The sequence below is a fragment of the Coptis chinensis genome, chromosome 9 (assembly GCF_015680905.1).
Source record: "Coptis chinensis isolate HL-2020 chromosome 9, ASM1568090v1, whole genome shotgun sequence".
NCBI classification, from domain to species: Eukaryota; Viridiplantae; Streptophyta; class Magnoliopsida; order Ranunculales; family Ranunculaceae; genus Coptis; species Coptis chinensis.
Genome location: NC_141464.1, coordinates 58,659,960 through 58,669,245, shown reverse-complemented (window position 1 = coordinate 58,669,245; position 9,286 = coordinate 58,659,960).

Sequence of the window (9,286 nt, the reverse complement as noted above, 5' to 3'; positions counted from 1 at the left end):
GAGAAAAGCTAATGAGGAGAGGCGATTGTGGGAAGAGGAAGACAAGAGAAGGATAGCTGAACTTAGAAGGCAAGCAGAGACGCAAGCAGAGAGGCTAAACGAGGAACAAAGGATGCAAACAGACCAGCAAAGATTAGCTGAACTTAAAAGAGAAAGAAGCCATGTGGAAAGATGAAGAAGACCGTCAGCAAGCCAGGAACAAGAAAAAGAGAAAAGGACCTGAGATGGTGGACGAGTATTTTGAGGCCAAGCCAAGCAGAACTGATCGTAGGTTGCCAGGAAGGGAACGGGCCCAAAAGAGGCGGTCCGTGGTTGAGCTTGGAAACGATGGCGAAGAATATGCCCCACAAACTAAACGCCATAGGGGAGAAGCAAGGGACGTACTATTTTTTAATTTTTATCCTACATTTTCTAAAATTTAGTAGGAATTTATGGTTTTTATCTAAGCATCAACAAACACTGATTTCTGAGTTTCTTTATTGTGTTTTAGTAGAGTATCCTGAGAAGTTTGAAAAGTGTGGTATATATCTCCTTCAAGATGAATGCTTTTCAAAGTTACAAAAGTACAACACAGAGTAGTGGGTGAATTCAATATACAAATTTTAAATTATTTACAGCTTGCCACTTCATAAGGCTGTTACATTTTTTCAATACAGAGGGTTATGGCCCCTTATTGATGTACTTTACCAAGGTGTGAAGGTGAATAGATTGTCCATAGGTTTATATTTCTCATTGTTATTGTCAATCCTGCTAGGCAAACAGAATTCACTATCCTTGCAGGCTATGTACGCTATGGCGTCTATTCAACGACCACATCAGTTTCACCTACCCCGCCATGGGAAGGAGACTTTCTGATAGATGCAACACAGAGACTGCCCCTGAAAGGCTATTCATCGCTACTTCATTCACCGACTGCATAGTCTTCTGTCATCTAGAGATATTCTGCCACGCACCGCAGCATGGCAATGTTATCCGTACTTATTTCGAAGTTTATCCCATAACAAAACTTGGCAGCCAGTTCAAATGACTCTGCTCCACCAGGTATGTCAGGAAGAACAAGGACTCAGAATTATGGCAGCAGATGTCAAATATTATTCTTGCTCTTGGACCTCCATCTTAATTCTAATTCCTCCATTGCCTAATGAATGGCCCATATCATCACCATCAGAATTTATTCAGAGCCTTCAATGCCTTCAATATTCCCAATCTAACACGTACGAATTCTACTTATATGGGAATTAACATCTTTATATTCAACCCACCATTTCAATCCTGTGGGCCAACATATACCTCAACTATTCAACCAAGTGATCACCGTGGCCAACCTCGGTTTCCTCTCTATATTCATGGAAATCTCTCGCAATTGAACACTACTAAGTTTCATTAATAATGACGAAAAGAGCTCCCAAAATCACCTCAAAGATGAAATATATGAACCTCGATCCTCAAAATAGTCGACGCCCCGCAAAAATATTATACGGCTTCACTGACGGACCCATATTTCCCTCCGAGTCCAAAGTTGCCATGGGCATGCACCCCTATTAATCCCTCACCTTCTTCAACTCTTCTCTACCAATGTATTGCATCACTACACCGTCATGAAGGAAATATTTTCTCCATTGCAGTATTGCATGGCAGTGTGTTTACGGGTTCAGAGAGTAGTCACGAATAGCAGATGGATTTTGCAGAGAGGGGATACCTTAAAACGAAATCTGGCGATGTTCGTGCCATATTAGCTTACGGTAACATGCTCTTCACAACACACAAGGATCATAAAGTTCAGGTATGGTTACTCCAAGAGGCTGCATTGGTGGCAGTTCACTGCCTGAGGAAGATCTCCTGGACTAGCAAGGAAGTATACGGTCTAATTCGAGGCCTACATAACGACTTCTTCTACCAAAAGAATCCTATTTATACTTAACTTCCTAAACAAACATATCTAATAAGAATCCTATTAATACTAAACTTCTAATGACATAATAAAACCTAAACAAATATATATATAAAAAAAACCCCACGATCTTACTAACACAAAACAAAAAACAAAGGTAAACTTTCAGTTTTTTCTTTTAGTCTGATTTACATTAATTTTACATATATAACTGAGTTTTTTTTCCTTTTTTTTATTGCATGCAATAGAACATATTCAATCAAGCCTCCAGAAAGAGTTAACAAAAATGGATAAGGTAAACAATTTCTTTTCCAGTATCTTATTTAATAATTTTGTTGATTTCTATTTTATGATTCAACTGATGATAATATTAAAGTTTAAACACATGAGATATTAGCGTCTTTTAATTCAAAATTATATTGAACTATATTGAACTTAAGACCTGTATTAGTGTAAAAACCACTCACTATTAACTGTTCCTGGAACCCCTCTTACCCCACACGACAATTAAAGACGAAATTATATGAAATATAAGAGTTTTAATTCAAAATTATATTTAACTATATTGAACTTAAGACCTGTATTAGTGTAACCACTCACTATTAACTGTTCGCGTGGGTACGGATCTCCTGAGATTGATCCTTCACTCATGGACGGCTTCGATACTCAAAGAAAGATGTTCCGGTATGTCACATGAGCCCCCCTCTTAAGGAAGTATAGTTCCCCATTTGATGGGCTTAGTGCTCTTAGCTAGACTAGACTTCTGTAGTTCTTTCTACGTCCATCGGTACAGCTTCTTAGTCATCTCTGGATTTCATGTTACCATGGGCAGGACCGATCACTACGCTTTAGAGTATAGGCCACACAGCTGAAATAGTAATCACTTTCTTTTTCAGCTATCCTTACCTAAAGGCACCGGCCGGTAGGGTAAGTCAGACCTATACTATGAGTCTCAGAACCAAAGAGATTTAGATGCATAACTGGCCGGGCCTTCGATTCTATTATCCGGGATTCAATCCAGAAGAAGGAGATACTATGAAGCTCATTAATTAGAGTTTTGATTCAAAAGTAAACTTCTCAATATTGTGAAATCAGTGGGACTGTGGGAGAGACAAGTCTCGAGTTGAAGCTATTGAGTTAATCAATCCAACACGACAATTATTGATGAAATTATATGAAATATAAGAGCAGACCAAAGGAGAACATATCAACTTTCAAATCATCCATATGATTAAAAATTTATTTCAAGGGGGAAAGGTATGTGTGTATAAGGTACGGTATAGTATATATATGTAACTAGAGTATAACAAAATGCATGTTTTTATATCAAAATTATGTAATGCTGGAACCAAGTTTAGTAGTATATATATACCTAAAATTACTATATTCTAAAAATACCAAATTACTATATGCCCTGACAATGGTCAGACTGTATATTTCTGGATAATATAAACTAATGCAATTTTTAAAATGCAGCTCATGGAGTATGAAACCAAACACAAAATTTCACTCAAGACAGCGTTGAGAGAAATTCTAATCAAGGAAAAAATTTAGGGAGAACTAGTTTACATATCAAAGATTGAAAACAACCGATACGCTGCAGATGTCATAATAGATTTGCCGATAATGAGAGAAATCTTCAAAAATCCGAATTATCCTATAAGCCAATTATTTCCGGGGACGTATGAAACTAAGAAAGTGGACTCGAAAAATGCCATTGCGGGAAACGCTATCCGCTTCTCGGCAGAGATATACAAATTTGAGGTTTTAGACGTCAACCACAAAGAAGTCATTACTAAACGTCAAGAGCTGCATGAAGCAAATACTAGAGAAAAACAACTTCATCAAGATATTGAAAAGTTGAGAAAAGAAAATGCCTATTTGAAGTCAATAAATGAAGCATTGCTTATAGGAGGACCAAATTGGGATATGGACTACCTAAGCATCCCAAATAATTCATCAGATTTGGATGAGGATTAACGTCGTGTTTTTCAAGCTGAATTATATATTGGATGAGAATTAGCACAGTGTTAGATCCATCAAATTTATATTTTTGCTTTTTCAATCTAAATTATCTATAGTTCATCATAACTTAATGAAATATTTATTTTAGGACATATACAGAGTCGTTCAAAATTTTCTTTTGATGACATTAAGAACCTGTTTTGGCTTGAATCCACCTAAGGTCATCTGAAACAAAACCTTTTGCTCATCCCGTGTTAGCCTACCCCCTTATGTATGACACCCTAAGTCGGTCTTTGCAATCATAGATACATAATTGCCAGTTTTATGTATGTATTGGCAGCATGACAGTTTTACAGATAATGGAATTAAAAATGCAAACATTATCCGCATGATAACACGAAACCTTCGCTTCCAATCCAACCCAGCATGAACAAGATCGGGAACAGTTAACCTCCCACCTATAATCTCATTCACAGCTCTACATACAGAAGAAAGATCACTCGCAAAGACTTCGACCCCAAACCACTCCAGCCAAAAATCTCAAATCTCATTCATACGGTATGGCGAAGCAGCAAAGACTCGCCCACTAGACACCAAACAACTCTTCCACCAAAAATCTCATTAACGGCTAAAGCTGCAGCAGCAAAGACTACTCATACACTCTACCCCCAAACCACTCTCCCACCAAAAATCTCATTGACTGCTACAGCTGCAACGGCAGCACTCGCAACACTCGAACCCAAACCATTCCCTAACGGCAACCCTTTCTCAACAGAAAGCAATCAATCTCTTCGAACACGGTTAGGTAAATTTGTAAAGAAACACACTCACTCTCTCAAGTATAGATCGAGAGTAAGACCAAATTGAAAGGAAATTTATTGTTAAGGCGAGGTGTATCCAAAAGCAAAATTATGATCCCTCAAATTTAGTGTTTCTAACAACAATAATGCAACTCTCTTTTCCAATCATTTGAATTTTGTTGACATAACATAATATACAAGTATATTACACAACTGCGACAATTCAACAAAAACATTCTAACAAGTGTACCAGTCAAATAACTGAGGCCAAAAAAGTAATGCTCAACATTACTCAATTATATACTTTTCTAGAACATACAATGCAAATTAAACACTAATTAAGAAATTATAATCAAGAAAGCAAATTAATAATGAGAAAAAAGATACTAACCTGTGCAATCATTCTATGTGAAACCTTCATTAAGTAGACTACATCCGGAATCTCCCTTTCCTCCTGTGAAGACATTAGATGCAGAAATGTAGGGTCGGGCTCCGTCCTGTTTCCCAAGAACTCAAAATCTATCTCATCATGCTTTGAGTTTTGAGATGATAGATGAACATCATTTGTGCACATTTGCAGAAACATAAGAAATTTGGAATACTTCCCAAGTGATTAAGTGAACAATAACTTTTGGTGAACAGGAACCACTTACATAGAAGGCAATTACATTTCCAAATGAATCCCCTGTGCACCATCTTAATTTGCATAATTGAAGTGTCCAAACAAGTAAGACCCTTTGATCAAAACCCGATTGATATACATAGATCCAACTTAAAAACTATCAGTACACTCAGGTTTTCACAACAAAAAAAACAGGAAACATACTTGAGTATTGCTCTTACAGTCTTACCAGTGTATTTGTCAAGGAGGATCTGAATCTCATTACCACCATTGAAGTACTTAATGTGATCAAAAGCCCATGTGGGCACATAGTTCCTGTTAAATGGAACATGAACAACTTTCTTTGGAGTTGCACTCATTGCTCCTGATGCTAAGAATAAAAACACCAAACACAGAATCCCCACTGAAGAAGCAGCCATCTTTACTTCTTTTGGAAAAATAAGATGAGAGCTAATGTAACATGAGCAATGGGGGGTCTGAGCAACTACTAATATTCTTCTCATAAAGTTTCAAATTTGGTTCTTGATTAAAAACTGCTGGCGTGGAAGTATTCTTGGTTAAATCTTTGTCAATATCGTAAACCCTTGAAAATTGATCACTATTGTTTTGCTCCTCTGCCATTGAATCAAGAAACGACCAAGATTTTGAAGTGTGAGTAACATCCACATAATCAATTTAGTTTGAAAGGAAGCTGCGTGGAAAAAGAGGTACCAATTCAAATTTGAATTGATACAGTACCCGCTGAAAACATAAGTTATAATTTGTTGGGCCTAGGCCCAACAGTAATAGGATACTTATAGGTTTCTAAACCCGATAGCTTCTACCTAATTTTTTTAAAAAAAAATCTAATTTAAAATAAGGTGATTTAGTTTTAAGTCGTCCCAATAATATGGGTATTTGCATTGGACCCAAAGTTTTACGTTTTTTAGCTTTAGGTAACCCTATCGTTAATTAACGATTCATTTACCAAGTTTGACCGTCTATTGCACGTGCCCACACTATAAAATTCAAAATCCAAATTTCAAAATACCCGACACATGTCATAATCCATGCTCCTGATAGAGTGGAGGTTGCAAAAAAGGATAAGCCCACTGTTCCAAAATATCAAAATTTAAGAGATATACAAAACTAAAAACCTACGAAAATTGAACTTCCAATCACTTATTAAAACATAATCTATTAACCTAAAAAAAAAATTTTAACTACACATATCGAAAACACAGGTAGCCTATTTTCTTCCTCTTCTCTATTATTTACAATTATTTATTGACTTCATTTTATTATGTATATTGCATATAATGCCGTATGAAAATTACAGCTTATGTAAAAAAAAATGCTAAAGGAAATTCTAGAAGCAGGACTTAACATTCAACAAGATCCAGTCTACAACACAGAATTAGAGAGCGGACGATTCAAAAGCACTGTGACATTAAAGTTACCAAAAGACTTATTCTTTAACAAGGAAGACGTCATAGTTAAAGAAATTGATGGAAGCCCAACATATTCTCATTTGCAAAAGCAGAGGGATTCAAACTTTTTCACGCAATACAATTTATAAAGGATGAACGTGATATGGAAATTGAAGACTTCAATTTCAAAGAACTTATGAAGAAAAGAATAGAAGTTGAAGAGAAACAGAATCAAATCGATATCCTCAAAAATATTATGCTAGATTGTTTAGTTGATGATAAACACAACAAAGATAAAATATATTATCTCGAAGAAAAAATTAAAGGAATGAAGGGCATGTAGAGATTAATGGATTAGTACTTTAATACCAAAACTTTCTTATGTTGGTCACATAGTAATGCTGAGAATATTGAGGTATATTTTTTTAATCATAGCACAGCTTCTCCAGTTCTTCTGTACTTTTGTTAGCATCTACAGTCTAAAAAATAACAAACTTATTATGAGTTGTTATTTTTTTATATTATTTATCTTATTCCTTATATTGTTTGTTTAAATCAATTTTTGACACTTTTTGGACGAATGTATTATTATTAACATTCAAGAAGGAAAAGAAATAACAACAAAAACGATTACAATGTTTCTCAGAATTCAACTTCTTCAGCTCTTTCTCAACATTCCATCTCATAAGGATTAGTACAGCAAACGAAAGTAGAAATTCATAAAGCAACACTTTGGGAGCAATTCCGCGATCAAAATGCTGAGAATATTGAGGTATAATTGAGAGGTAATTGCTACTGGACATGTCATGCTATCAATTTTTTAATAGTACGAAAATGCATTGCGAATTCTTATTCTATATATTGTGAAACAAAGATTTGATATTCTATGTTTGTTTTTGTAGTTATCTCATTTGTAAGTTGTTGGTTAAACTATTAATAATGTTTAAAGCAGTTTTTGACAATTTTCATATGCATGTATTAATATTAGCATTCATGTTGTTGCTGTTGTTTTTTATTTTATTTTTTTATTATTTTTTTTTATAAAATAAATATTCTTCATCTTATTCCTTATATTATAAAGCAATGAGTATTCACCTCTCCAATGGATGTAGATGTACCTACTCCATAGAAAGAACAACATTATCTTGGTTGAATGGATGTGCAATGTGGATTTTGTTCTGCCCTACATTGGAAATATCAACAAGTATCAAAGTCAACCAAAAACAGACCTCTATTTGGGATGTGCTGTTTACAAGGAAAGATCAAATTCCCTTTGCTTTCTGAACTGCCCCCTGCCTTTAAATCACTGTATGAAGGATCTAATGCCAATGCGAGATCATTTCGTGAGCACATTCGGTCATACAATGCGTGTAATGCTTTTACAAGTCTTGGTGTTAATCCAGACATGCATGGGGCGTGTTCCAATATCATTTGTTATACACGAAGGAATCTAGCTATTACATAATCCATAATCAAAAATAGCAACAGAGATGCATTGATAACATTTCTTCGTGGCAACTTCTTTGTTCATTGCTCTTACTTTCAACCATTACAAAATTTTATAAATTTACAACATTTACATTAAAAAATTGAAAAATAACATCATTTCCAATCAACAACAAGTTCTATGTACAACGAAAGAGTTGTGGGATAATACAACCCAGAATAACTTTTCTCCTCAAATCCTACAGTTTTCGCCCACCTTTAATTGACACCTCTACTCTGTCCATAATCAATTATTTCTCAGTTGATTTACATAAACACACAAAATATAACTGATAATGGATGTAAACTTGAAAAAATTAACACTTAAAATATAATATTTATACCTCATATATCCACATAAGTATTATAATTTTTATAATAATTTAATATAACGGCACCCGTTCATAGAACGGGTTTGAAAACTAGTATATATATATACATATAGTCATTTTTTAAAAAATAGCTACTTAAGTTAACTTAAAATAAGTATGTAGGTAAAATTTTACTCAGAAAATGAATTCAACCCCAATATTTTGTGGATATGATATACTCACTATAAAGATCATATCCATAAATTTTTAGCTCATTTGAAAACCTCCAATATTGGCAAAATATCATTGCAAAAACTCGACATTTCTGAACTGTTAGATTTATTTTTAAATATGACAACAATTTTTATCTATGTTAGAGATTTTCCAAATAAACTGAAATTTTGTGGAGATGATCTTTATGTTGAGTGCTTCATAACCACAAAAAATTAGGTTTGAATTCATTTTCTAAATGAAGTTATTTTACCTACGTATTTATTTTAAGTTAAGTTAAGTTAAGTAGCTACTTATGAACTCCACTTAAAGTGACTCCACCACTAAATATAATGAATTAGAACCTGACTTTTTGTGGAGAAGTTCTCCACACAATTTGAGATAATCCTCACAAAAAATCAATTTATTCGAAAATGTACAACCTTGTGAAAATTGTTTAGAATGTTATGAAATTATCCAATAGCCTAATTTTTTTTTTTTACTTCATAATAACTTTTGACAAAATTAAACATATTCAATTGAGCTGATTGTTTGTGGGGGTATTCTCCATCGTGTGATGTATATCCTTACAA